The following is a 23,775-nucleotide window of genomic DNA, read 5'->3' on the forward strand; positions in this document are numbered from 1 at the left end:
TTTCTTCGTCTATATAAGGCTACAAGTCAACAGACTTATCACTTACATGTACTCCAGTTAATTCCGTTTGCCTGAATGTACAGCAATCACTCTCAATGAAATAATGAATACAACAAATACTGAAATCGAATAAGGTGCCATGTGTCAGAAAGCTGATTGAAAGTGTGCAGCTAGGTACCTGTCATGTAAGCAAGTCATTATAAATCAAATAAAGAGTGTCTGATTACTCAGAGAGCAGTCTCAAACTTTGTAGTCTTTGCTACTTTAGCATGTTAAATCAAAGGATTTCATCCCCTACAGGGCTCTTACAGCTGACCAAAGGCAGAGCTGAAAAGGAGACATAACGAATGATAACCAGAGCAAAATAAAACAGACGCCAGACAATCTTTAGCCGAGATTTTATGATTCAAAAGTCAAACGGCTTTACGTTTATAACCAAAGCTCATAAATTGAGTTTTTAAAGGGCTTGTCCGGGAATTGAACCCGGGACCTCTCGCACCCGAAGCGAGAATCATACCACTAGACCAACAAGCCTGCTCCGATTTCGTTTGACATAACTTATGAAAACAAGTATGCTGATAAAACATTTTGAAACCAGAGAAGTAGAAATTTATACGCTTGCTCACGTACGCTATAGGTCTTCTTTGTGCTACATGTATCTTGACAAATTGCATGAGATGTGAATACATCCGTTTGCCACTTTATAAAGTCATCATTATGGAAGTGAAATAGCCTTTTTAGGCAGAAGCTCATTAAACTGGAGTGAGTGCTTGGGGTTTAACGTCGTAACAATTTTTCAGTCATATGACGACGAAGGAATCATTAGGGTGCATGTATGTGTAATGTGCCTCCTTGTTGCAGGACGGATTTCCCCCGCTCTTTTGTTTAGTGCTGCTTCACTGAGACGACTTACCGAAGGCAAGTAAGGCGCCCCGCCCGAGCCATTATACTGATACGGGTCAACCAGTCGTTGCACTATCCCCTTCATGCTGAACGCCAAGCGAGGAAGTTACAACTTCCTCTTTTAAAGTCTTAGGTGTGAGTCGATCAAGGATTGATCCTGGATCTACCGGTCCCGAAGAGGATGCTCTAGTTTAAATTGGTCAAAGGCATTGAGAAATAAACATAGCAGCTGGTCCAAAGATTAAGCTTGGGTTTGTGGAATGTTAAACATGAACGATTACTTCCCAGGGGCTCAAAATGTAAAACTGGAATTCAGGTCTATGAAAAGTGACAGCATACAAGAAAAAATATAATAACAAAATAAAACTACAGGGCTTTTCCGGGAATTGAACCCGGGACCTCTCGCACCCTAAGCGAGAATCATACCACTAGACCAACAAGCCATTGAATTCGCAAACTGCTGAAATCGGACTGTTTCACTGCACAATTCGACAAAGTGCCTTGACCAATTAAATTGAAAACGTACATTTATACAGCAATAAAGAGAGAGAACATTAAATCAATGAAGTTATTATTTTTTTTCCTGAAAAAAAAGATTTGGATCCAAGGTTTACTTCTGCGCTGAAGATTGCTAGGGTGCTGATTGGAATATACTGTCATTGTCGCTTAGTAATACACTATAAATTCCTGTACCATTATTTTGCACTTAGTTAAAATAAACCGAAACGTTTTGCCCGGGGCGACTACAAGTTCTCCATGGACGTTTCACGCTGACAAAATGCTATGACATTGCTTCCAGTGTGCGAATCCTGCTCTGGCTTTTTCGTCTAGGCTTTTAAATTCCGAGGTTTGTCACAGAAATAAGTGTTTGCTCAAAATGTGTAAACAAGTAAAAAATATGGGAAGCGTGTTTAAATCCAGCTTTCTCTTCTTCGTCTATATAATGCTACAAGTCAACAGACTTATCACTTACATGTACTCCAGTTAATTCGGTTTGCCTGATTGTATTGTAATCATTCCCAATGAAATAATGAATACAACAAATATTGAAATCGAATAAGGTGCCATGTGTCAGAAAGCTGATTGAAAGTGTGCAGCTAGGTACCTGTCATGTAAGCAAGTCATTATAAATCAAATAAAGAGTGCCTGATTACTCAGAGAGCAGTCTCAAACTTTGTAGTCTTTGCTACTTTAGCATGTTAAATCAAAGGATTTCATCCCCTACTGGGCTCTTACAGCTGACCAATGGCAGAGCTGAAAAGGAGACATTTTTTTTTTTTTTGAAAATTGTTGAATTTATTCCCAGATTGTCATCAAATACACAAGATTTCACAATACCCGGCTATCACAAACTTTTGAAATCACAAGGCAGTCTTAATTAAAATAAAATATCACAGAAAAGATGACTGCTTTGTGAATAGAACAATCGCACATTAGCTGCTCATTTCAATAAATACACTAATTTATCATTCCGTAATGTACAGAAGACTTTGTTTATACACCAGATTTTCTCGAAAGATGGCCTGTCTAGTCGAAAAAAGTCAACATGAATACGGGTTTTAATTATTCCTTTGGCGGCCTTAACAATAGCAACAGAATCCCTGTTTTTTTCCTGAAATATTATGTCGTTGCGTGCACACCAAATACTAAACTGAAGAACACATATGACATACACTATCACAGCTCTAACTTCCTGGTTAAAGGTGGAATTGAATACCTTGTAAATTAATGTTTCCGAGTCCATATTTGGTAGGTAGTTCGCAAACAAAACAAATATCCGGTTAAAGTCATTAAACACATCCTGAACGATTTTACATTGTACAAACAGATGTTGCCGAGTTTCAGACAGGGAGCAAAAAACACACAAGTCATCGGTGGCTACATTTCTCCTAAGAAGTTTTTCCTTAACGGGCAAAATGTCATGAACCAACCTGTAACTGAAGTTGACCAAGTTGTGATCTAAGAATTGATGAAAAACAGTTTTCCATATTCTAACCCAGTCCAAATGCGGCATAGACACCATTGTTCTTGGACAATGTACTATTTTTGTTACAAAATATTCATAAATATACCTGCTTGAACACATTGTTACAGGTTGCTGTACACCTGTGGTAAATTCTCTCCAGGCGCTCAAGGCCAGTCTATAAAAAGGTGGAATGTTTTCAGAATGTGGGACATTGGAACGACAGAATTCACGACAAACATGTCTTAGGGGTAAACCCAACCAATAGATGGCAAAGTATTTCCATTCCGCTGTTGTTCCATGAATTAATTTTAAAACATGCCGAGTAACAAGTGCTTTTATTTTACAATCTATATTATGTACGTTTAGACCTCCATTCCCTATTTTATTATGTACGACAACTCTCTTCAAACTTTCGGGCTTGTTATCCCACAAAAATCTGAACACAGTTTGGGAACATTGATTGACACATTTAGGTGGCAACAGAGTACACTGTGCAGAAAACCATAAAACAGCTAAAGCAACTGTATTAATTAAGACAGACCTCCCCCGTAGGGTCAAATATCTTCCATTCCATGCTGATACATGTTTCTTTACCTTACTTAAAACACGCTCAGAATTGAGTTCTGTTTGATCTGGTCCAAAAAATACCCCACAAATCTTTGAATTTGTAGTGATGTTAAGCCCACCACTGTGCACGTTAGTTTCGTCCCAGCTACCAATGGGAAGAACTGTGCTTTTCAACAAGTTGAGTTTTGCTCCTGAGGCTTTTCCATAACTTTCTGCTAGTTTAATTACATGCGGAACAGAACTCTCTTCAGATAAAATTGCAGTCGTATCATCTGCAAATGCCGACACTCTTGTTTCCTTATTTGTGCCGGGTAACCGTACACCATTAATTTCGTCATTGTTTCTAATGGCGGCTATAAAGGGCTCTAAGGACAAAACATACAATAATGGTGACAAAGAACAACCCTGTCGGACACCTCGACTCAGTTTAAATTCTTCTGTTATGTGCCCGTTCACAATAACACTACTTGTAATGTCAGTATATAATAATTGCACCCACTTACAAAAGTCGGGTCCGAAGTTAAATTTCTCTAAACATTTGAACAAAAATGACCAGTCTGCTCTGTCAAAAGCTTTCTCTTGGTCTAAGTTAAGAAAGCATCCTTTTAAATCTTTTTGTTCAACATAATCATATGTATTTCGTAATAAGTGAAGGTTGTCAAAAATACTTCGGCCTGGTATTCCACATGTCTGATTCTGAAGTACAATTGTATCGATCACATTTTTTAACCGATTGCACAAAGCTTTAGAAACAATCTTATAATCTACATTTAGTAAGCTAATTGGCCTCCAGTTTTTTATGCTTTCGGCATTGTCGGGGACCTTACATAATAGTGTGATTAACCCGGAACGCTGTGAATTACTTAATCTACCCAAGTTAAAACAGTGATTAACTACATCCGTAAACACACCCGAAAACAGTGGCCAAAATTGTACATAAAACTCTGCTGGCAAACCGTCGCATCCCGGGGAACGGTTTTTAGACATATTTTTTACTGCAAAAAACAACTCCTGTTCAGTCAAAAGGCCTTCGCAGGCAGTTTTACAATCGTCATTTCACATCGGAAGCGATGACAAGAACTCATCTTGAATGGAGGAGTCAGTATCTTGTTCAGTATACAATTTCATATAATACGACCTTATACACTTAGTAATGCCTTCCTGAGATTCATGGGATATTGAAGAATCACTATGACAAGTAATACTTTTGATCATCTTCTTTCTGCCCCTACCAACTTCTCGTCTAATGAAATATTTGGTTGGTTTTTCTCCCTGATCAAAATGAACAGCTTTAGCACGGATAACCGCTCCCGCATGATTCGACTTATAAAGGGCATTTAGAGTCTTTTTCACATTGTCAATACGCTCACAGTTAATGATTGGACTAGATTTCAACGCATTTAATTCTTGTTCAAGTACCAACAAATCACGTTTTTTGTTCATAGATTTTTCCTTACAGTAACTCCGAATCCTATCTTTACATTCCCCTTTAAATGTCTCCCATCTGTCTATTAGATCTGCATGACCAGTTGTACAGACAGAGAAAATATCATGGAAGACGGATTTAATATCATCAACAAGCTCCGTGTCATTTAACACAGAAGTATTACACTTCCAGTAGAACGGCCCCCATGAAATGACATCTTCAAAAGAGATATCAAAAAACAAACACGAATGATCAGAAAAAGACACATGTACAGCATCACACTGGGTTACATACTTAAACACAGCGTTAGGGATATAAAATCTATCCAATCTACTGGCACACTGGCGCCTAGACCACGTGTAACAATTCTTATCCGGATGCAGTTTCCTAAAAATATCACAAATACCAAAATCTCTTTTCAAATTATTAATTTCGTCCACTCCATCATTCCTTACATTAGTGGCACAGCCAGCTCTATCTAATTCAATGCTCTCAACACAATTAAAATCCCCACCCATAATAACCAACTCACTGCCCTGCATCACATTATCTAGATTAGAAATAAACTCTTTTCTTTCCTTTGGATTATTAGGGGCATATACACAAACAAGGTTTAAAGCAGTGTTGTTGAGCTCAACCCTAAGGCTTATGTAGCGACCGTTAGGGCACCTCTGTATTTTCCGTATAAAGCAGTCTACCGTATACCTAATAATTATTCCCACCCCACAACTTCGATTTGACCCATACGCCCACCTTGCATCGCCTGGGATTTGCAAATATTTAGTGTCATTATAGTTTTCGAAGTGTGTTTCCTGTAAGAATAGTACATCAATTCCTTTATCGAAAACAAATTGCTTGACATGTTCTTGTTTAGACGGATCCCGTAAACCATTAATGTTTAAAGTCCCAAAACGAATATTATTTAAGCTCATTATACAAATAAGTAAAGGTAGAGCGTACATACCCATTGTGGTCAAATAAGAGAGTCCTAATTACGCTACAAATCATTTGTCTCTTTTCATTCGCTGCCTCGCACGAGAAGCAAGCGATTTTCTTTTCCTGTATTCCAGAAGCATGGTGTCCCCCTCCTGAGATGGGGTCGGCGTCATACAGTCTGACGACTGATCAGCATCAACACCATCATAATCAGTAGAATGGGAACTGGGCGGGATAGATGACGCTGCCTCTTCGGCTGTACTGCCATTGTCCAACTTAGCTCGCTTTTCCTCGACTGGGACTGGTGAACGCACGTCGGGAGCGTGCACGTCAGCCACGACCACATTCTTCACCCTTGGGACAGCTGATGACGTTTCATTATCACCAACATCCACTTCTTCGGTGTTCTTAGTATTCTCCCGGACGTCCATCTCCTTATCAGACTCGCTGTCGTCGCTGACGTCTTCATCGGCGCTGTCGTCACCATTCCCGTCGATTTCGTCTTCGTTCTCCTCGCTGTCTTGAACCAGTTCCATAGCAGGTGCGTTGAATGGGTCATCATCGTCGCTGACGTCAACATCAATGTCATCTTGTTTTACGGCGTCTTCCTTATTATACTGGCGCATAGTCGGTAGGTTTCCCTTAACTCGCGCCGCGTACGACATTGCTCTCGCACAACAGTCACTGACCGTATGAAGCCCTGAGTCACACATTCGGCATGGATTTGTACAGTCCTTCTCTGTATGAGGATTCTCATGGGGGGAGAAACCGTCGCAGTTAGAACACCACAGTGCTCTACACTCTGCCGCCTTGTGTGATTTTTGGCCACACTTCCGACATTCATAGGTTTGCCCGGGGTAGGTAAACATAACAATGTCACCACCGAAATTAATAAAATTTGGTACATAACGAACTTTGTGACACCTAAATCTGTAAATCCGAATACCTGTCCGAACATGTGAGAGCTCCGGGTCTGAAAATCTGGGTTTCGTCACACCCAGGCATTCACCATAGGGTTTCAAAGCTGCCTCGATAGTGTCATCTGACATTTCATCCGGTGCCCAGTGGGCCGTCAGATTCAGGTAAACTGACGACGCGGGCATAATGGACCACGTCGTTCCATTTATAACAACATTGGATTTACTCACTAGGGCATTATGCCCAGCCACTGTAGACACGCGGAGATAGAAGTGTTTCTTTAAATAATTCTTCTGAAAACTTATTAGCTCTGTCTTGATATTTAACACACTTGACAGAAAAGGAATAAAGTCCCTCTGGACAGCCGTAGAAAATGCCGGGCTGCTTCGTGTAGAGATTGACACAGACAAAGTTCTGCTTGGCCTGTTTACAGGCGAAAACGACACGGGCTTGGACATACCTGATCCAACGGGGCACACGCCCTTCACCAAACAGTAACCACTGGCCAAACTCAAGCTCTGTGGGCTCCCAGATCACCAAAAAATCAGTCTCAAAAACAAGCGTTGTTGTTGCACAAATGTGTAAACAGCAGAGAATAACCGACACGTCCGTTCACTTCGGCGTCTAGCACACTCCCCCCAAAAGGAGACATAACGAATGATAACCAGAGCAAAATAAGACAGACGCCAGACAATCTTTAGCCGAGATTTTATGATTCAAAAGTCAAACTTGGCTTTACGTTTATAACCAAAGCTCATAAATTGAGTTTTTATTGGGCTTGTCCGGGAATTGAACCCGGGACCTCTCGCACCCGAAGAGAGAATCATACCACTAGACCAACAAGCCTGCTCCGATTTACTGTGGCATAACTTATGAAAACAAGTATGCTGATAAAACATTTTTGAAACCAGAGAGGTAGAAATTTATACGCTTGCTCATGTACGCTTTTGGTCTTCTTTGTGCTACATGTATCTTGACAAATTGCATGAGATGTGTTAAAGAATACATCCGTTTGCCACTTTATAAAGTCATCATTATGGAAGTGAAATAGCCTTTTTAGGCAGAAGCTCATTAAACTGGAGTGAGTGCTTGGGGTTTAACGTCGTAACAATTTTTCAGTCATATGACGACGAAGGAATCATTAGGGTGCATGTATGTATAATGTGCCTCCTTGTTGCAGGACGGATTTCCCCCGCTCTTTTGTTTAGTGCTGCTTCACTGAGACGACTTACCGAAGGCAAGTAAGGCGCCCCGCCCGAGCCATTATACTGATACGGGTCAACCAGTCGTTGCACTATCCCCTTCATGCTGAACGCCAAGCGAGGAAGTTACAACTTCCTCTTTTAAAGTCTTAGGTGTGAGTCGATCAAGGATTGATCCTGGATCTACCGGTCCCGAAGAGGACGCTCTACTTTAAACTGGACAAAGGCATTGAGAAATAAACATAGCAGCTGGTCCAAAGATTAAGCTTGGGTTTGTGGAATGTTAAACATGAACGATTACTTCCCAGGGGCTCAAAATGTAAAACTGGAATTCAGGTCTATGAAAAGTGACAGCATACCAGTCTTTGGAAAAAATATAATAACAAAATAAAACTACAGGGCTTGTCCGGGAATTGAACCCGGGACCTCTCGCACCCTAAGCGAGAATCATACCACTAGACCAACAAGCCATTGAATTCTCAAACTGCTGAAAGCGGACTGTTTCACTGCACAATTCGACAAAGTGCCTTGACAAATTAAATTGAAAACGTACATTTATACAGCAATAAGGAGAGAGAACATTAAATCAATGAAGTTATTATTTTTTTTCCTGAAAATGTCCAGTTTGGTCACGTGATCCATGCGCAAATGGTAGATTTGGGCCCAAGGTTTACTTCTGGGCTGAAGATTGCTAGGGCACTGATTGGAATATACTGTCATTGTAGGTTAGTAATACACTATAAATTCCTGTACCATTATTTTGCACCGAGTTAAAAAAAAAACCGAAACGTTTTGACCGGGGCGACTACAAGTTCTCCATGGACGTTTCACGCTGACAAAATGCTATGACATTGCTTCCAGTGTGCGAATCCTGCTCTGGCTTTTTCGTCTAGGCTTTTAAATTCCGAGGTTTGTCAGAGAAATAAGTGTTTGCTCAAAATGTATAAACGAGTCAAAATTATGGGAAGCGTGTTTAAATCCAGCTTTCTCTTCTTCGTCTATATAATGCTACAGGTCAACAGACTTATCACTTACATGTACTCCAGTTAATTCGGTTTGCCTGATTGTATTGTAATCATTCCCAATGAAATAATGAATACAACAAATACTGAAATCGAATAAGGTGCCATGTGTCAGAAAGCTGATTGAAAGTGTGCAGCATGGTACCTGTCATGTAAGCAAGTCATTATAAATCAAATAAAGAGTGTCTGATTACTCAGAGAGCAGTCTCAAACTTTGTAGTCTTTGCTACTTTAGCATGTTAAATCAAAGGGTTTCATCCCCCAGAGGGCTCTTACAGCTGACCAATGGCAGAGCTGAAAAGGAGACATAACAAATGATAACCACAGCAAAATAAAGCAGACGCCAGATAAACTTTAGCCGAGATTTTATGATTCAAAAGTGGCTTTACGTTTATAACCAAAGCTCATAAATTGAGTTTTTAACGGGCTTGTCCGGGAATTGAACCCGGGACCTTTCGCACCCGAAGAGAGAATCATACCACTAGACCAACAAGCCTGCTAAGATTTTCTGTGGCATAACTTATGAAAACAAGTATGCTGATAAAACATTTTGAAACCAGAGAAGTAGAAATTTATACGCTTGCTCATGTACGCTTTTGGTCTTCTTTGTGCTGCATGTATCTTGACAAATTGCATGAGATGTGTTAAAGAATACATCCGTTTGCCACTTTATAAAGTCATCATTATGGAAGTGAAATAGCCTTTTTAGGCAGAAGCTCATTAAACTGGAGTGAGTGCTTGGGGTTTAACGTCGTAACAATTTTTCAGTCATATGACGACGAAGGAATCATTAGGGTGCATGTATGTGTAATGTGCCTCCTTGTTGCAGGACGGATTTCCACCGCTCTTTTGTTTAGTGCTGCTTCCCTGAGACGACTTACCGAAGGCAAGTAAGGCGCCCCGCCCGAGCCATTATACTGATACGGGTCAACCAGTCGTTGCACTATCCCCTTCATGCTGAACGCCAAGCGAGGAAGTTACAACTTCCTCTTTTAAAGTCTTAGGTGTGAGTCGATCAAGGATTGATCCTGGATCTACCGGTCCCGAAGAGGACGCTCTACTTTAAACTGGACAAAGGCATTGAGAAATAAACATAGCAGCTGGTCCAAAGATTAAGCTTGGGTTTGTGGAATGTTAAACATGAACGATTACTTCCCAAGGGCTCAAAATGTAAAACTGGAATTCAGGTCTATGAAAAGTGACAGCATACAAGTCTTTGGAAAAAATATAATAACAAGATAAAACTGCAGGGCTTGTCCGGGAATTGAACCCGGGACCTCTCGCACCCTAAGCGAGAATCATACCACTAGACCAACAAGCCATTGAGTTGTCAAGCTGACCTATGGCAGAGCTGAAAAGGAGACATAACAAATGATAACCAGAGCAAAATAAAGCAGACGCCAGATAAACTTTAGCCGAGATTTTATGATTCAAAAGTCAAACTTGGCTTTACGTTTATAACCAAAGCTTACTAATTGAGTTTTTATTGGGCTTGTCCGGGAATTGAACCCGGGACCTCTCGCACCCGAAGCGAGAATCATACAACTAGACCAACAAGCCTGCTCCGATTTTCTGTGGCATAACTTATGAAAACAAGTATGCCGATAAAACGTTTTGAAACCAGAGAAGTAGAAATTTATACGCTTGCTCATGTACGCTATAGGTCTTCTTTGTGCTACATGTATCTTGACAAATTGCATGAGATGTGTTAAAGAATACATCCGTTTGCCACATTATAAAGTCATCATTATGGAAGTGAAATAGCCTTTTTAGGCAGAAGCTCTTTAAACTGGAATGAATGAATGAATGATTATGGCTTAACGCCACATCGGCAATATTTCAGCCATATCGTGGCGAGAACAAGGTGAAAACGCGAGACGGTTAAGGTTTTCGATATGATAATATGAACATCAAAAGTAAAACAAAAAGTACAGACATGTTTAAAATCGCATAAAAGAAAAAATAAGAGTTAAAACTCGAAAACCAGGGTTATATATTACATGTATAAATCTATATGTATATAACTGTTTATCTATAGATATTTATGACAACTAAAATTTATATTTTATGATATAGGCCAATGGCCTTCAAATAATTTATGACAACATCGCCAGCGATGCTGTCAAATAAATCATATATAGAGTTGACCGTGTAGAACCTTTGCCGAACATGGGCAAAGTCCACACAGTCAACCAGAATATGTTTGATGCCATATTGAGCATCACATCCAACACACTCGGGAGCACTGCTCCCATCCAAGATGAAATTGTGTGTTAGACGAGAATGTCCAATACGGCATCTCGTTAAAACGACTTGGTCTCTACGAGACATATCAAGTGTACATGAATTATAGCCAATGACAGGATGAATGACATGCAGTTTATTGTAAACCTGCAGATCCCATTCACCCTGCCAAAGCCGACGAATATATTTAACAATATTAGACTTAAAATCATTATATGGTATTTTAACTTGCGACAAAGGTTTAGTAAGGGCAGCTTTTGCCTCCCTGTCTACGACTGTGTTTTCATGGATACCAACATGACTTGGTATCCAGCAGAATAGGATATCTTTACATCTTTTAATTAGCTTTCGGTGTATGGCTAATATTTCGAGGATCAACGGATTTTTAAATTTATTATTCTGTATTGCCAAAAGGCTGGAAAGCGAGTCGCTGCATATCACAGCCCTCTGAGCATGCCCAGAAGAGACATATGATGAGGCCAGGAGTATAGCCCTGGCCTCTGCAGAAAAGATTGAAGACGAGGATGGAAGACGAAGAGAAGCAACTCGCTGCTCTAAGACACCTGCAGCTGCAACCCTATCCCCATCCTTTGACCCATCAGTATATAAAAATTTATAATCCGAATATTTAGCCTTAATTTCAACAAAACCTTGCTGAATTATAAGAGGATTTGTATTTGATTTATTATATTTTCGTAGATCAAATATCAATTTAGGTTGTGGAAAAAGCCATGGTGGGGACTCCGGAAAAGAAACCGGAGCTATGTCTCCAAGTTTAATGTTGGCTTCCACAATATGGTCCCTAACACGAACACCGAACGAAGGGATCTTGTTAGAACATTTAGTATATTTGTCTACATATAATGGATTGAAAACACAGTCGTAGGCAGGGTTTGTTGGATGAGCTTTAAGCTTTGTAGCATATTGAAGGCTCAGTTTTACACGCCTGTGATGTAAAGAAGGCTCGTTAGCCTCTACGTATAAACTTTCTACTGGTGAGGTTCTAACCAAGGCTGAGCCTCAAACCTTGGTGATGGACCGGATCCAACATTTTAGTATACGACTTCCTAGCGGAACCGTAAATGATGGATCCATAATCTATTTTAGACCTCACCAGAGAACGATATAAATTAAGTAAAACTGATCGGTCAGCACCCCAATCGGTGCTAGACACGACCTTAATTATATCGAGAGCCTTTATACATTTAGCTTTAAGCATTTTAATATGAGGTATAAATGATAATTTTTTATCGAATATAACCCCTAAAAATTTAATTTCTCCAATAATTTTCACTGGTTTACCACAAAAATTAAGTTCAGGGTCAAGATGGAATTTCCGTTGATTACAAAAATGCATACCGACGGTTTTAGGTTTTGAAAATCTAAAACAATTGGCAACTGCCCATTTCTCGATCTTATTGAGACAAAGCTGCAGTTGCCGCTCGATGTTATTCATATTTTTAGCACGGTAGCATATCAGGAAATCATCTACATATAAAAAACCCTCTGTGCCAGATGTCAATGTTTTAGACAAACTATTAATTTTTATGCCAAATAGTGTTGGTGAAAGGATACTGCCCTGGGGCACACCCATTTCCTGCTCATAAGAGTCAGAAAGAGTGGACCCCACCCTTACCTTAAACTGACGATCGGATAAAAATTCTGATATAAATATTGGTAATCGGCCTTTAAGACCCATATCCGCAAGGTCTTTTAAAATACCATATTTCCATGTGGTGTCGTAAGCCTTCTCAAGGTCAAAAAATATGGGCACCACATGTTCGTTATTAATAAATCCATCTCGTATAAAGGTTTCGAAGCGAACAAGGTGATCCATAGTGGATCTACCTTGACGAAAACCACATTGTATATTAGAAAGTAACTTGTTGGCTTCAAGAAACCAAACAAGTCTATGATTTATCATCCGTTCCATAGTTTTACAGACACAGCTGGTAAGAGCTATGGGACGGTAATTATTTGGGTCATTATGATCCTTACCCGGTTTGGGAACCGGGATAATACACGACGGAACTAAATGACCCCATGACGGTGGAAAATTACCAGTTATCCAAATATCATTAAGCAAGTCCAAGAGTGTCTCCAGTGGCTCAGGTGGTAAATGGTTCAAAAACTTATAATATACGTTATCAGGCCCACAAGCAGTATCGTGGGCCTTTTTAGTGCAGTTTTAAGTTCATCGATATTAAAAGGACAATTATAATCTTCTAAATTTTTAGAAGAAAAGGACAATTGAATTTTCTCCTTCTGGTTTTTAATGTGTTGAAATTCTGAAGTATAATTTTCAGAAGAAGATTTGTTGGAAATTGTCTTAGCTAGTTTATTTGCAATATTAGGTGGAGAAGTTAAGATACTATCTCCATCTTTTAAATGCTGGACTTTGGCTTTATTATTTTTACCCTTAAGTTTCTGAACCATGTTCCAGACCTTACGCATGGGTGTTTTTGAGGTAATGCCCGAAACAAAGTTCCGCCAACAAGATCGTCTCTTGGACTTGATTAATCGACGAGCTTTAGCTCTGAAACTACGAACCTGGTTTAAATTATTATCAGTGGGACAATGATTAAATCTGCGTTCAGCCTTTTTGCGGTCCTTTATGGCTTTGCGACAGTCATTGTCGTACCAGGGTTTACTTTTGGATTTGAGATTTGTCAAGGTCTTAGGTATAGTTCTATCGGCAGCTCGTAATACAAGCTCATTAAATTTTAATATCGGATCATCTGCTGCATTGAGAGTCTCTGGAGTGATATCAGCCTCAGAGAACATCTCAAATGCGATCCAGTCTGCTTGATCGAATTTCCACCTAGCTACACGTTCTAAAGAATTAGAAGTGATATGTTCTAGGATTATAGGAAAATGGTCACTACCACAAAGATCGTCATGCACCTTCCACGAAAAATTCGGGAGAAGTGATGGGTCTGTGATAGTGAGATCGATAGCAGAATAAGTGCCATTACCCGGATGTAAATAGGTATTAGAACCATCATTGAAATAACACAGTTCCTCCTTCGATAAGGAGTCTTCGACTATCTTGCCCTTATTATTTATGTTATTACTGCCCCATACAGGGTTATGGGAATTAAAATCACCCAGTATTATAAACGGTTTTGGCAATTGTTAGATTATGTAACTGTAAAGCTGACAAAGAAATGTTAGGAGGAATATACACTGAACATAATGTGTTTGTTTCAGACAATGAAACACGAACGGCCACAGCCTGAAGCTCTGTATCCAGAGCAACAGGGCTGTGAATAACATTGTCATTGACGAAGATGGAGGAGCCGCCTGCAGCTCGATCTTCTTCATTCGAGTACCTACTGTATAATGAGTAATTTTTAAGAGTTATTTTGTCTTTGTCAGATGTCTTCAGGTGAGTTTCCTGAAGACACAGGGCAATAGGATTTAATAATTGAACGAGCTGTGTTATTTCAATAAAATTTACCTTAAGGCCTCGACAATTCCATTGTATAATTTTGTCATATATCGCCATTATGGAGGGAGACGTATAGGAGATTTATGTTTGGACCGAGGACAACCCTTTCGTGGAGATCGGCTGGAAGATCTCCCTGATGCGGGTGATATATCCATCACCTCCGCATCTGATGTTGAAGGACCAACGTCCTCCAACGAACCAAACTTATTGAAAGTTTGTATAGGATCCCTAGTGGCCTTAGAGGGACGCTCTGTGGGGCCACCAGGTTTATTAGTTATTTTATTATTATTTTGAGATTGACTTTTGGACTTATTTTTGTCATTTTTAGGGCAATTGAGCTCAGCTGGTTTACCAGGGTGTTCTATACTATTTACTGTTTTTATTTGTTCTTTTGAAGGAGTTTGAGTTGAGGAAGAACTAAATGAAGGTTGAGATGCAAGTTGCACAGAAACATAACTAGGTTTGTCGTTTCCAATGGGCCAAGTCCAAGAGGTTTGAGTAGCAACAGTTGCTACTCGCTTGACCACATTGGCAAACGAAGTCGGTAGAGAAGTATTAGGAAGTGAGGCTAATTTCCGGGCGTCCTGATAGGAGATATTGTTTTTAATTTTCAAGTTGATAATTTGCTTTTCCTTAACGAAAAGCGGACAGTCCCTTGAGGAGGCCATGTGATCTCCACTGCATGTTGCAACACTTAACTGTGTTGCTGCAGTCGAAACCATCATGCCCTTCACTGCCGCATCTGAAGCAAATGAGTTTGTTCTTACATTGTCCCTTGCCATGACCAGATCGTTGGGAATTAAAACAACGTGTAGGATTGGGGATATATAAATCCACATTAACCCTATACCGGCCAACGTAGATATGAGACGAAAGGGAGGTAGTGTTAAAGGTAAGCAGGTATGTATTAAGTTTAAAGAGGTTACCAGATTTCTTCGTAACGAAGCGTTTCACTCTGGTAACACCCTGTGAATTTAGTTCTTGGCAGATTTCTTCCTCAGTCAGGTCAGCTATATCACCATCCCTGTCACGAATGATTCCCTGACAGCTGTTCAGGGAATCGTGAAGGGATGTGAAAACAGATATGTCAGATATTTTATTTAATTTAAGTAAATTTTTTGACTGTTGTTGCCGGAAACATTCAATGAGAATGTCTCTGGATCTAAGTTTTTTGACGTTTTTTAAAGTTCCAGCTGTGCCCTGGAGAGCCCTTTGCAAAAGAAACGGGTGAATTTTTGAAGCCGGCTTTTGTTCACTCTTAGTTGAGAAAACAATGAAAGCCGGCCAACTGCTCTGTTCGTTATCCAGTGAGTCAGACAACTTCCTCTTTTTATCAGCACTTAAAGACAAAGTCGGCTGAGAGGAAGATCTATTAGATATATTCGAAATATTTGAAGTAGGTTTTAAGGTAGACATGACATATAGATATAAATTTCACCCCATATGTTCCCCACCCACCACGGAGTGCCAACAAGGGCGATGCCTGAACCTGGAATACCCAGCAGGAAAGACACCAAGGATTCCATATGAGGTATACTCGAACAGATTGATTTATACCAAAGGTTAAATTCAATCTACTCGATTGACCCATGAGCCACCGCCTCAAAATGTAGTCCCGCAAACGATATTTCAGAAAAAAGATTTGTTCGCTAAATGATGTGCTGTTATTGAAGCAATTGGGATCACGCAGAGGCAAGACATGACCAAGCCGATTGATCGTACCGGGCCCATCCGACCTCCCGTCTCTCTCCAAGTAAGGGCCAAAGTGACGTGTTGGGCGTGAGGATCTCGCAAGATCAACACACTCTCAGCCACCGGGATCCCGTCCTCGTAGATTACGGGTCGCAACCCACGGCAAACAGGCCGCTCACCGGTTGCCTGTCACACAACCGAGAAGATGTGAGCGTATTCTACTCACCGGGCTCACACAGGAGAGCTCTAGGTTAGTCGACTTTTACGACAAGCTTGCCTAGAGGGCTGAGGTCCTATTCTTATCACCCCGGAAACCCCACAGGGGCTTTAAACTGGACAAAGGCATTGAGAAATAAACATAGCAGCTGGTCCAAAGATTAAGCTTGGGTTTGTGGAATGTTAAACATGAACGATTACTTTCTAGGGGCTCAAAATGTAAAACTGGAATTCAGGTCTATGAAAAGTGACAGCACACCAGTTTTTGGGAAAAGTATAATAACAAAATAAAACTACAGGGCTTGTCCGGGAATTGAACCCGGGACCTCTCGCACCCTAAGCGAGAATCATACCACTAGACCAACAAGCCATTGAGTAGACAGCTGAAAGAGGACTGTTTCACTGCACAATTCGACAAAGTGCCTTGACAAATTAAACTGAAAACGTACATTTTATACAGCAATAAGGAGGGAGAACATCAAATCAATGAAGTTATTATTTTTATTCCTGAAAATGTCCAGATTGGTCACGTGATCCATGCGCAAATGGTGTAAAAGAATACATCCGTTTGCCACTTTATAAAGTCATCATTAGGACACAGACCCCCATTACAACTTGCGTTTTTCAGTAGGGACGATTGTAGTTCTGTGTTGTAAAGTCTTTTTTTGCTGCCAGCCTGCCGTTTTTGGTGTACAAGTGCATGCTTGGTATGAAAATGATGGAAATTGTCTAAGCTTTGGGCAGGTATGAGTTTTAATGGTGAAAGTTTGAAATTCTGGGCGAGAGGACACAAGGAGACAGGTGGTGATGATGAGGCTGCGAGTGACGTCCCCTTGGCGTTGCTAAGCACCCCTCCCAGCTGCCGGCATGTAAAGGTCCAGATTTTTCCAGTCAACCTATGTCAAGATTTTTACAGCTTCTTTCTCTCAGGCTGGGCCAGGTATGCACCAAAGCTTATTGGCCTCGGAATGTTTGGGACTGAGCTACAGCGCTAAACGTTAACATTGTCGCTTATGGAAAACTAATGGGGGTCTGTGGCCTGATCTGTCCACTTGTGCCAAAACATGTAATATGTCACTGTGTGCTCAGATTTGGCAACAGCCTGATAATATTTGGTGGGTACATCTGCGATGTGGTTTGCATTGACATGGAACTTGATTGAGCAGTTTTAAAGCTTTTTAATTCTATATTTTCCCCACATATCCATTTTGTCTAAAAATCGGCTAAAGCGCTCTGTGGTCAAGGGTAGTACAGGAGTATAAACAGACTGGAACAAACACAGACAATGTTTCATTGTTCCTGGTTTTTAAAATGTCTCTTTTGGGGCTGACATTTGATAAATAATGCAAAATTTGAGTGCTGCGAGTGAAATTGGAGTATGTGGCTGATAGATAGGGTGGTGTGATTAAGGATGGTCAATAAGGCCTTGCATCACATATAAGGGCCCAGCCTCACACAGCTGGATAAAAACACATCAGCAGATTAATTTACTTGGCTAGAGTAGTAGAGAGGGCCAGTGTGCATTTAATTTACAAACCAAGTCAGGTTCCTCCCATGTGTGCCACCACACACTAGGTAAATGTGCTTCAAATCATCCTGCAGGTCACAAAACATGAAAAACAGGCATCTCTGCTGGAACACTGTCTGCTGTTTTGGGCATAGACTTGAAGTGGACAAGGTAAATTTTCCTCTTTAAACTTAAAAATAAACCACTGTAGGCATGTAGTTTTCATTGCATGTGTATATTCATTCCTCTGACAAGTTACATGTGCACTCACACAGTATGTGTGGCGTTGGAACAAAAATGATCAATTTCAAGTTTCTAGCATACATGTGAGTGTGATCTGTTGGAATATTGCCCTTGTGAAAATGAGTCTGTGCCCCACCAGGTGTCTGTTTTTCCACCAGAACATAGTACGCTGTTCCTGCGACATCTCAAGGAGTTTTTGTTTTAGTATGTGGCCCAGTGTGGCATCCACCTCCCTGGGCAACTGGGATTTTTTTTATGTTTCCAATGTCCTCACACACAAGTTAGAAATTAGACAGCTACATATGTCTTTCACATCCTAGTTTAATACCTATTGAGCTTTTGTCTTGGTTTCCCTCTTTAGATCTTGTCTCCCAAACATGGCGTCAGTGAACTTTGCCTGGTTTATGCATATATTGAACTGGGATCTACCTAGGTGAGTGGGGTCTGCTAGCCGTTCAGCTTCCTCAAAGGCCTGACCATTCGGATGCAGTCTTCGACTCCTTTGGCCGACCTAGAATCCCCGTCATTGGTCCGGTACTACACCATGACACATACCCCTCCGGCCCCCCCCCACCCCCCCAACCGGGGAAACGTCACAGGTTTCTCATATATGTACGGACAGTTTGAATGTCCATTCCTCATGCCCACCCAGCAACACCCAGTGTGGAACCTGATTACGGATGTAATTTCTCACTGATTATTTGAGGATTTCTGTGTTGTTACAGGTTAAAAAGTATAGCTTTTCCCCTCTTCTTGGGTCCCTTCAACATGTCTTGGGAGGGTTGCCTTGCTGACTGTCTGAATGACCAATGTGCATGTACTGTGTGGCTTTATTTTTGTAAGTGGCAAATTCATATTTCTCCCCTCTACTTATCTCTTGTAGATGCCAGTGTCACACTTTGGTGTTTGTTATGTGGAAAGTACTAATTTAGTCTGAGGCAACAACACAGGTGGTGGGATTCTTTTGCACTGTGAGTTGAGGTAAGCCAGCCAACCAATGGCAGCCATGGGGGAGACGGGAAAGGGGGGTAGTGTGTGTGTGGGGGGGAGTGGGTGATCTTTTAAAGGGTTTTATCATGTGAATCACTATGTAAAAGGGATACTAGTCTTTTCTTTAGCCCTATCCATGGAAACTCTGCCTATGAGCATTTCTATATCAATTTGGGTGCATACGTTTACTTTGATGGTGATCAAAATGTACTTTTCTGGAATTTTGAAACTCCGCTTTGCTACCCACCTGTATCACTTTAAGTCAAATTTTGCACAAAGTTGCTAAAAGGTATGTCCTATATTTGCTAAGTGAATTGTCAGATAAATTACCTGTCTTTTGATATATATTTTGACACTTTTGGCTTTTAAGTATTTTCTTAACACTGCTGTAAACAAGAAAATCTACTTGAAAATCCATAATTTTCTAAATGTTTGTCAATGGAAAATGTAAAATACTTTGTCATTGGAATTTTTTCATTTTTCTTGCAGATATACATACCAGCTTTCCAAAACATTTGACCTGGTTAAGATATTTTGAAGGGTATGTGCACTACAGAGCTTTGAACTTGGTGCTTGAGGACGGACAAACAGACACATTTCCAAGATAGGGGTACCCCAAGTTAAATTCCTCCTACTGAAAAGTTTTTGCATGTATCAAGCTGTAACTTTATGTGTGAGGTTTAGAGGTAGTAAGCATTATGTGGTGCAAAAATGATTGATTTTAAAAAAAGTTGGCTGGTGTGATAGGACACAGACCCCCATTACAACTTGCGTTTTTCAGTAGTGACGATTGTAGTTCTGTGTATTTTAGGGTGTAAAGTCTTTTTTTGCTGCCAGCCTGCCGTTTTTAGTGTACAAGTGCATGCTTGGTATGAAAATGATGGAAATTGTCTAAGCTTTGGGCAGGTATGAGTTTTAATGGTGAAAGTTTGAAATTCTGGGCGAGAGGACACAAGGAGACAGGTGGTGATGAGACTGCGAGTGACGTCCCCTTGGCGTTGCTAGGCACCCCTCCCAGCTGCCGGCATGTAAAGGTCCAGATTTTGACGGTCAACCTATGTCAAGATTTTTACAGCTTCTTTCTCTCAGGCTGGGCCAGGTATGCACCAAAGCTTATTGGCCTCGGAATGTTTGGGACTGAGCTACAGCGCTAAACGTTAACATTGTCGCTTATGGAAAACTAATGGGGGTCTGTGGCCATTATGGAAGTGAAATAGCCTTTTTAAGCAGAAGCTCTTTAAACTGGAGTGAGTGCTTGGGGTTTAACGCCGTACTCAACAATTTTCCAGTCATATGACGGCGAAGGAATTATTAGGGTGCAAGTACGTGTAATGTGCCTCCTTGTTGCAGGACGGATTTCCACCGCTCTTTTATTTGGTGCTGCTTCACTGAGACGACTTACCGAAGGCAAGTAAGCCGCACCGCCCGAGCCACTATACTGTTACGGGTCAACCAGTCGTTGCACTATCCCCTTCATGCTGAACGCCAAGCGAGGAAGTTACAACTTCCTCTTTTAAAGTCTTAGGTGTGACTCGATCAAGGATTGATCCTGGATCTACCGGTCCCGAAGCGGACGCTCTACTTTAAACTGGACAAAGGCATTGAGAAATAAACATAGCAGCTGGTCCAAAGATTAAGCTTGGGTTTGTGGAATGTTAAACATGAACGATTACTTCCCAAGGGCTCAAAATGTAAAACTGGAATTCAGGTCTATGAAAAGTAACAGCATACCAGTTTTTGGGAAAAGTATAATAACAAAAAAAAAACTACAGGGCTTGTCCGGGAATTGAACCCGGGACCTCTCGCACCCTAAGCGAGAATCATACCACTAGACCAACAAGCCATTGATTTCGCAAGCTGCTGAAAGCGGACTGTTTCACTGCACAATTCGACAAAGTGCCGTGACAAATTAAATTGAAAACGTACATTTTATACCGCAATAAGAAGGGAGAATATTAAATCAAGGAAGTTATTATTTTTTTTCCTGAAAATGTCCAGTTTGGTCACGTGATCCATGCCCAACTGGTAGATTTGGATCCAAGGTTTACTTCTGGGCTGAAGATTGCTAGGGTGCTGATTGGAATATACTGTCATTGTCGCTTAGTAATACACTATAAATTCCTGTACCATTATTTTGCACCCAGTTAAAATAAACCGAAACGTTTTGACCGGGGCGACTACAAGTTCTCCATGGACGTTTCACGCTGACAAAATGCTATGACATTGCTTCCAGTGTGCGAATCCTGCTCTGGCTTTTTCGTCTAGGCTTTTAAATTCCGAGGTTTGTCGGAGAAATAAGTGTTTGCTCAAAATGTGTAAACAAGTCATAATTATGGGAAGCGTGTTTAAATCCAGCTTTCTTTTCTCCGTCTATGTACAGCTACAAGTCAACAGACTTATCACTTACATGTACTCCAGGCAATTCGATTTGCCCGAATGTACGGCAGTCACTCCAATGAAATAATGAATACAACAAATACTGAAATAGAATAAGGTGCCATGTGTCAGAAAGCTGATTGAAAGTGTGCAGCTAGGTACCTGTCATGTAAGCAAGTCATTATAAATCAAATAAAGAGTGTCTGATTACTCAGAGAGCAGTTTCAAACTTTGTAGTCTTTGCTACTTTAGCATGTTAAATGAAAGGGTTTCATCCCCCAGAGGGCTCTTACAGCTGACCAGTGGCAGAGCTGAAAAGGAGACACAACGAATGATAACCAGAGCAAAATAAGACAGACGCAAGACAAACTTTAGCAGAGATTTTATGATTCAAAAGTCAAACATGGCTTTACGTTTATAACCAAAGCTCATAAATTGAGTTTTTAACGGGCTTGTCCGGGAATTGAACCCTGGAACTCTCGCATCCGAAGCGAGAATCATACCACTAGACCAACAAGGATGCTCCGATTTTCTTTGACATAACTTATGAAAACAAGTATGCCGATAAAACGTTTTGAAACCAGAGAGGTAGGAATTTATACGCTTGCTCATGTACGCTATAGGTCTTCTTTGTGCTACATGTATCTTGACAAATTGCATGAGATGTGTAAAAGAATACAACAGTATAACAACAAAATAAAACTACAGGGCTTGTCCGGGAATTAAACCCGGGACCTCTCGCACCCTAAGCGAGAATCATACCACTAGACCAACAATCTAGATGTTTTCAATCTGCTGAAAGCGGATTGCTTCACTGCACAATTCGAAAAAGTGCCGTGACAAATTAAATTGAAAACGTACATTTCATACAGCAATAAGGAGGGAGAACATTAAATCAATGAAGTTATTATTTTTTCCTGAAAATGTCCAGTTTGGTCATGTGATCCATGCTCAAATGGTAGATTTGGATCCAAGGTTTACTTCTGGGCACAGTAAAGTAATTAAACCAGAGTGTTGTTGTTGGCTCATTTTGTTTTTGCGCAAAGCATGAATTAACAATTTTTCTGAACACCGAACTAATAAAGTCCCAATATTGCGCATAAAACTCGGCTGGAAGACCATCCACAACAGGAGTACGATATTTATGCATATCTTTCATAGCCATAAAGAGTTCAGTGCTGGTTATTAAACCTTCACATAATTTTTAACATTTATCAGACAACTTGGGTAACTGGCACAAAAGTTCTTCTTGACAGTCTACATCAGTTTCTTGTTCAGAATACAATTCTTTGTAACATGCTGTTATAAAACTAGCAATGTCCCTTTGATCACCATGCAATATACCCACAGAGTCATGACATTTCAGTTTAGTAATCGTTTTCTTTCGCCCCCTTCCTACTTCGCGCTTAAAAACAGAGCGGGTGGGTTTTTCACCCTGATCAAAATGAATAGCTTTAGCTCTGATAACCGTACCAGCGTGAGCTGCTTTATGCAGTGCATTAATAGCCTGTTTCACATTTTCAAGTGGAACATAGTTATTGACCGGGTCAACCCTAAGTTGATAAAGGACTCTTTCGAGATCATTTAATTGAGTTCGTTTTAATGTGGGAACTTCTTTACAATGTTTCCGTATTATCAATTTACATGATTCTTTAAACTCATCCCATAAATCAATCAACCTGTTATTATCACAATTACTAAAATATCTACCAAACTCGTTTTGAATACTGTTCACAAGTTCGTTATTACCTAGGACAGACACATTGCATTTCCAATAAAATGGCCCCCAGGTAATAACACTGTCAAAACAAACATCATTATAAACACAGCTGTGATTAGAAAAAGCGGTTGGTATGATATCTGCCGATATAGCATAGGGCACTGTTGAAGAGGGCATACGAAATCTGTCTAAACGACGTGCAACCTGACTCCTCGACCAAGAGTAACAAAGTTTGTCAGGATTTACTTCACGAAATATATCACATATACCAAACTCAAGGCATTCATTTCATTAGCACTATCAGTTCTCGAGTTGAGATTGCCCCCATTCTTATCTAAAATATTGTTTTCCACAAAATTAAAATCATCCCCTAAAATAATCAAATCATTCCTATTC

The 23,775-nt window shown here is 40.4% G+C and overlaps 9 non-coding genes across 9 annotated transcripts; all 9 read right to left on the minus strand.

Moving 5' to 3' along the window:
* Nucleotides 1-462: 462 nt before the first annotated feature.
* Nucleotides 463-534, minus strand: Trnap-cgg (transfer RNA proline (anticodon CGG)). The gene has a single exon. It is a non-coding gene; the product is annotated as a tRNA-Pro (tRNA).
* A 740-nt stretch (nt 535-1,274) lies between these two features.
* Nucleotides 1,275-1,346, minus strand: Trnap-agg (transfer RNA proline (anticodon AGG)). The gene has a single exon. It is a non-coding gene; the product is annotated as a tRNA-Pro (tRNA).
* Nucleotides 1,347-7,490: 6,144 nt separating this feature from the next.
* Nucleotides 7,491-7,562, minus strand: Trnap-cgg (transfer RNA proline (anticodon CGG)). Its single transcript has one exon. It is a non-coding gene; the product is annotated as a tRNA-Pro (tRNA).
* A 754-nt stretch (nt 7,563-8,316) lies between these two features.
* Trnap-agg (transfer RNA proline (anticodon AGG)) lies at nt 8,317-8,388 on the minus strand. Its single transcript has one exon. It is a non-coding gene; the product is annotated as a tRNA-Pro (tRNA).
* A 976-nt stretch (nt 8,389-9,364) lies between these two features.
* Nucleotides 9,365-9,436, minus strand: Trnap-cgg (transfer RNA proline (anticodon CGG)). Its single transcript has one exon. It is a non-coding gene; the product is annotated as a tRNA-Pro (tRNA).
* A 753-nt stretch (nt 9,437-10,189) lies between these two features.
* Nucleotides 10,190-10,261, minus strand: Trnap-agg (transfer RNA proline (anticodon AGG)). Its single transcript has one exon. It is a non-coding gene; the product is annotated as a tRNA-Pro (tRNA).
* A 167-nt stretch (nt 10,262-10,428) lies between these two features.
* Trnap-cgg (transfer RNA proline (anticodon CGG)) lies at nt 10,429-10,500 on the minus strand. The gene has a single exon. It is a non-coding gene; the product is annotated as a tRNA-Pro (tRNA).
* Nucleotides 10,501-16,841: 6,341 nt separating this feature from the next.
* On the minus strand, nt 16,842-16,913 carry Trnap-agg (transfer RNA proline (anticodon AGG)). The gene has a single exon. It is a non-coding gene; the product is annotated as a tRNA-Pro (tRNA).
* Nucleotides 16,914-21,054: 4,141 nt separating this feature from the next.
* Nucleotides 21,055-21,126, minus strand: Trnap-agg (transfer RNA proline (anticodon AGG)). Its single transcript has one exon. It is a non-coding gene; the product is annotated as a tRNA-Pro (tRNA).
* Between the last annotated feature and the right edge of the window lie 2,649 nt (nt 21,127-23,775).

This window comes from Liolophura sinensis, chromosome 12 (genome assembly GCF_032854445.1).
Source record: "Liolophura sinensis isolate JHLJ2023 chromosome 12, CUHK_Ljap_v2, whole genome shotgun sequence".
NCBI lineage: Eukaryota > Metazoa > Mollusca > Polyplacophora > Chitonida > Chitonidae > Liolophura > Liolophura sinensis.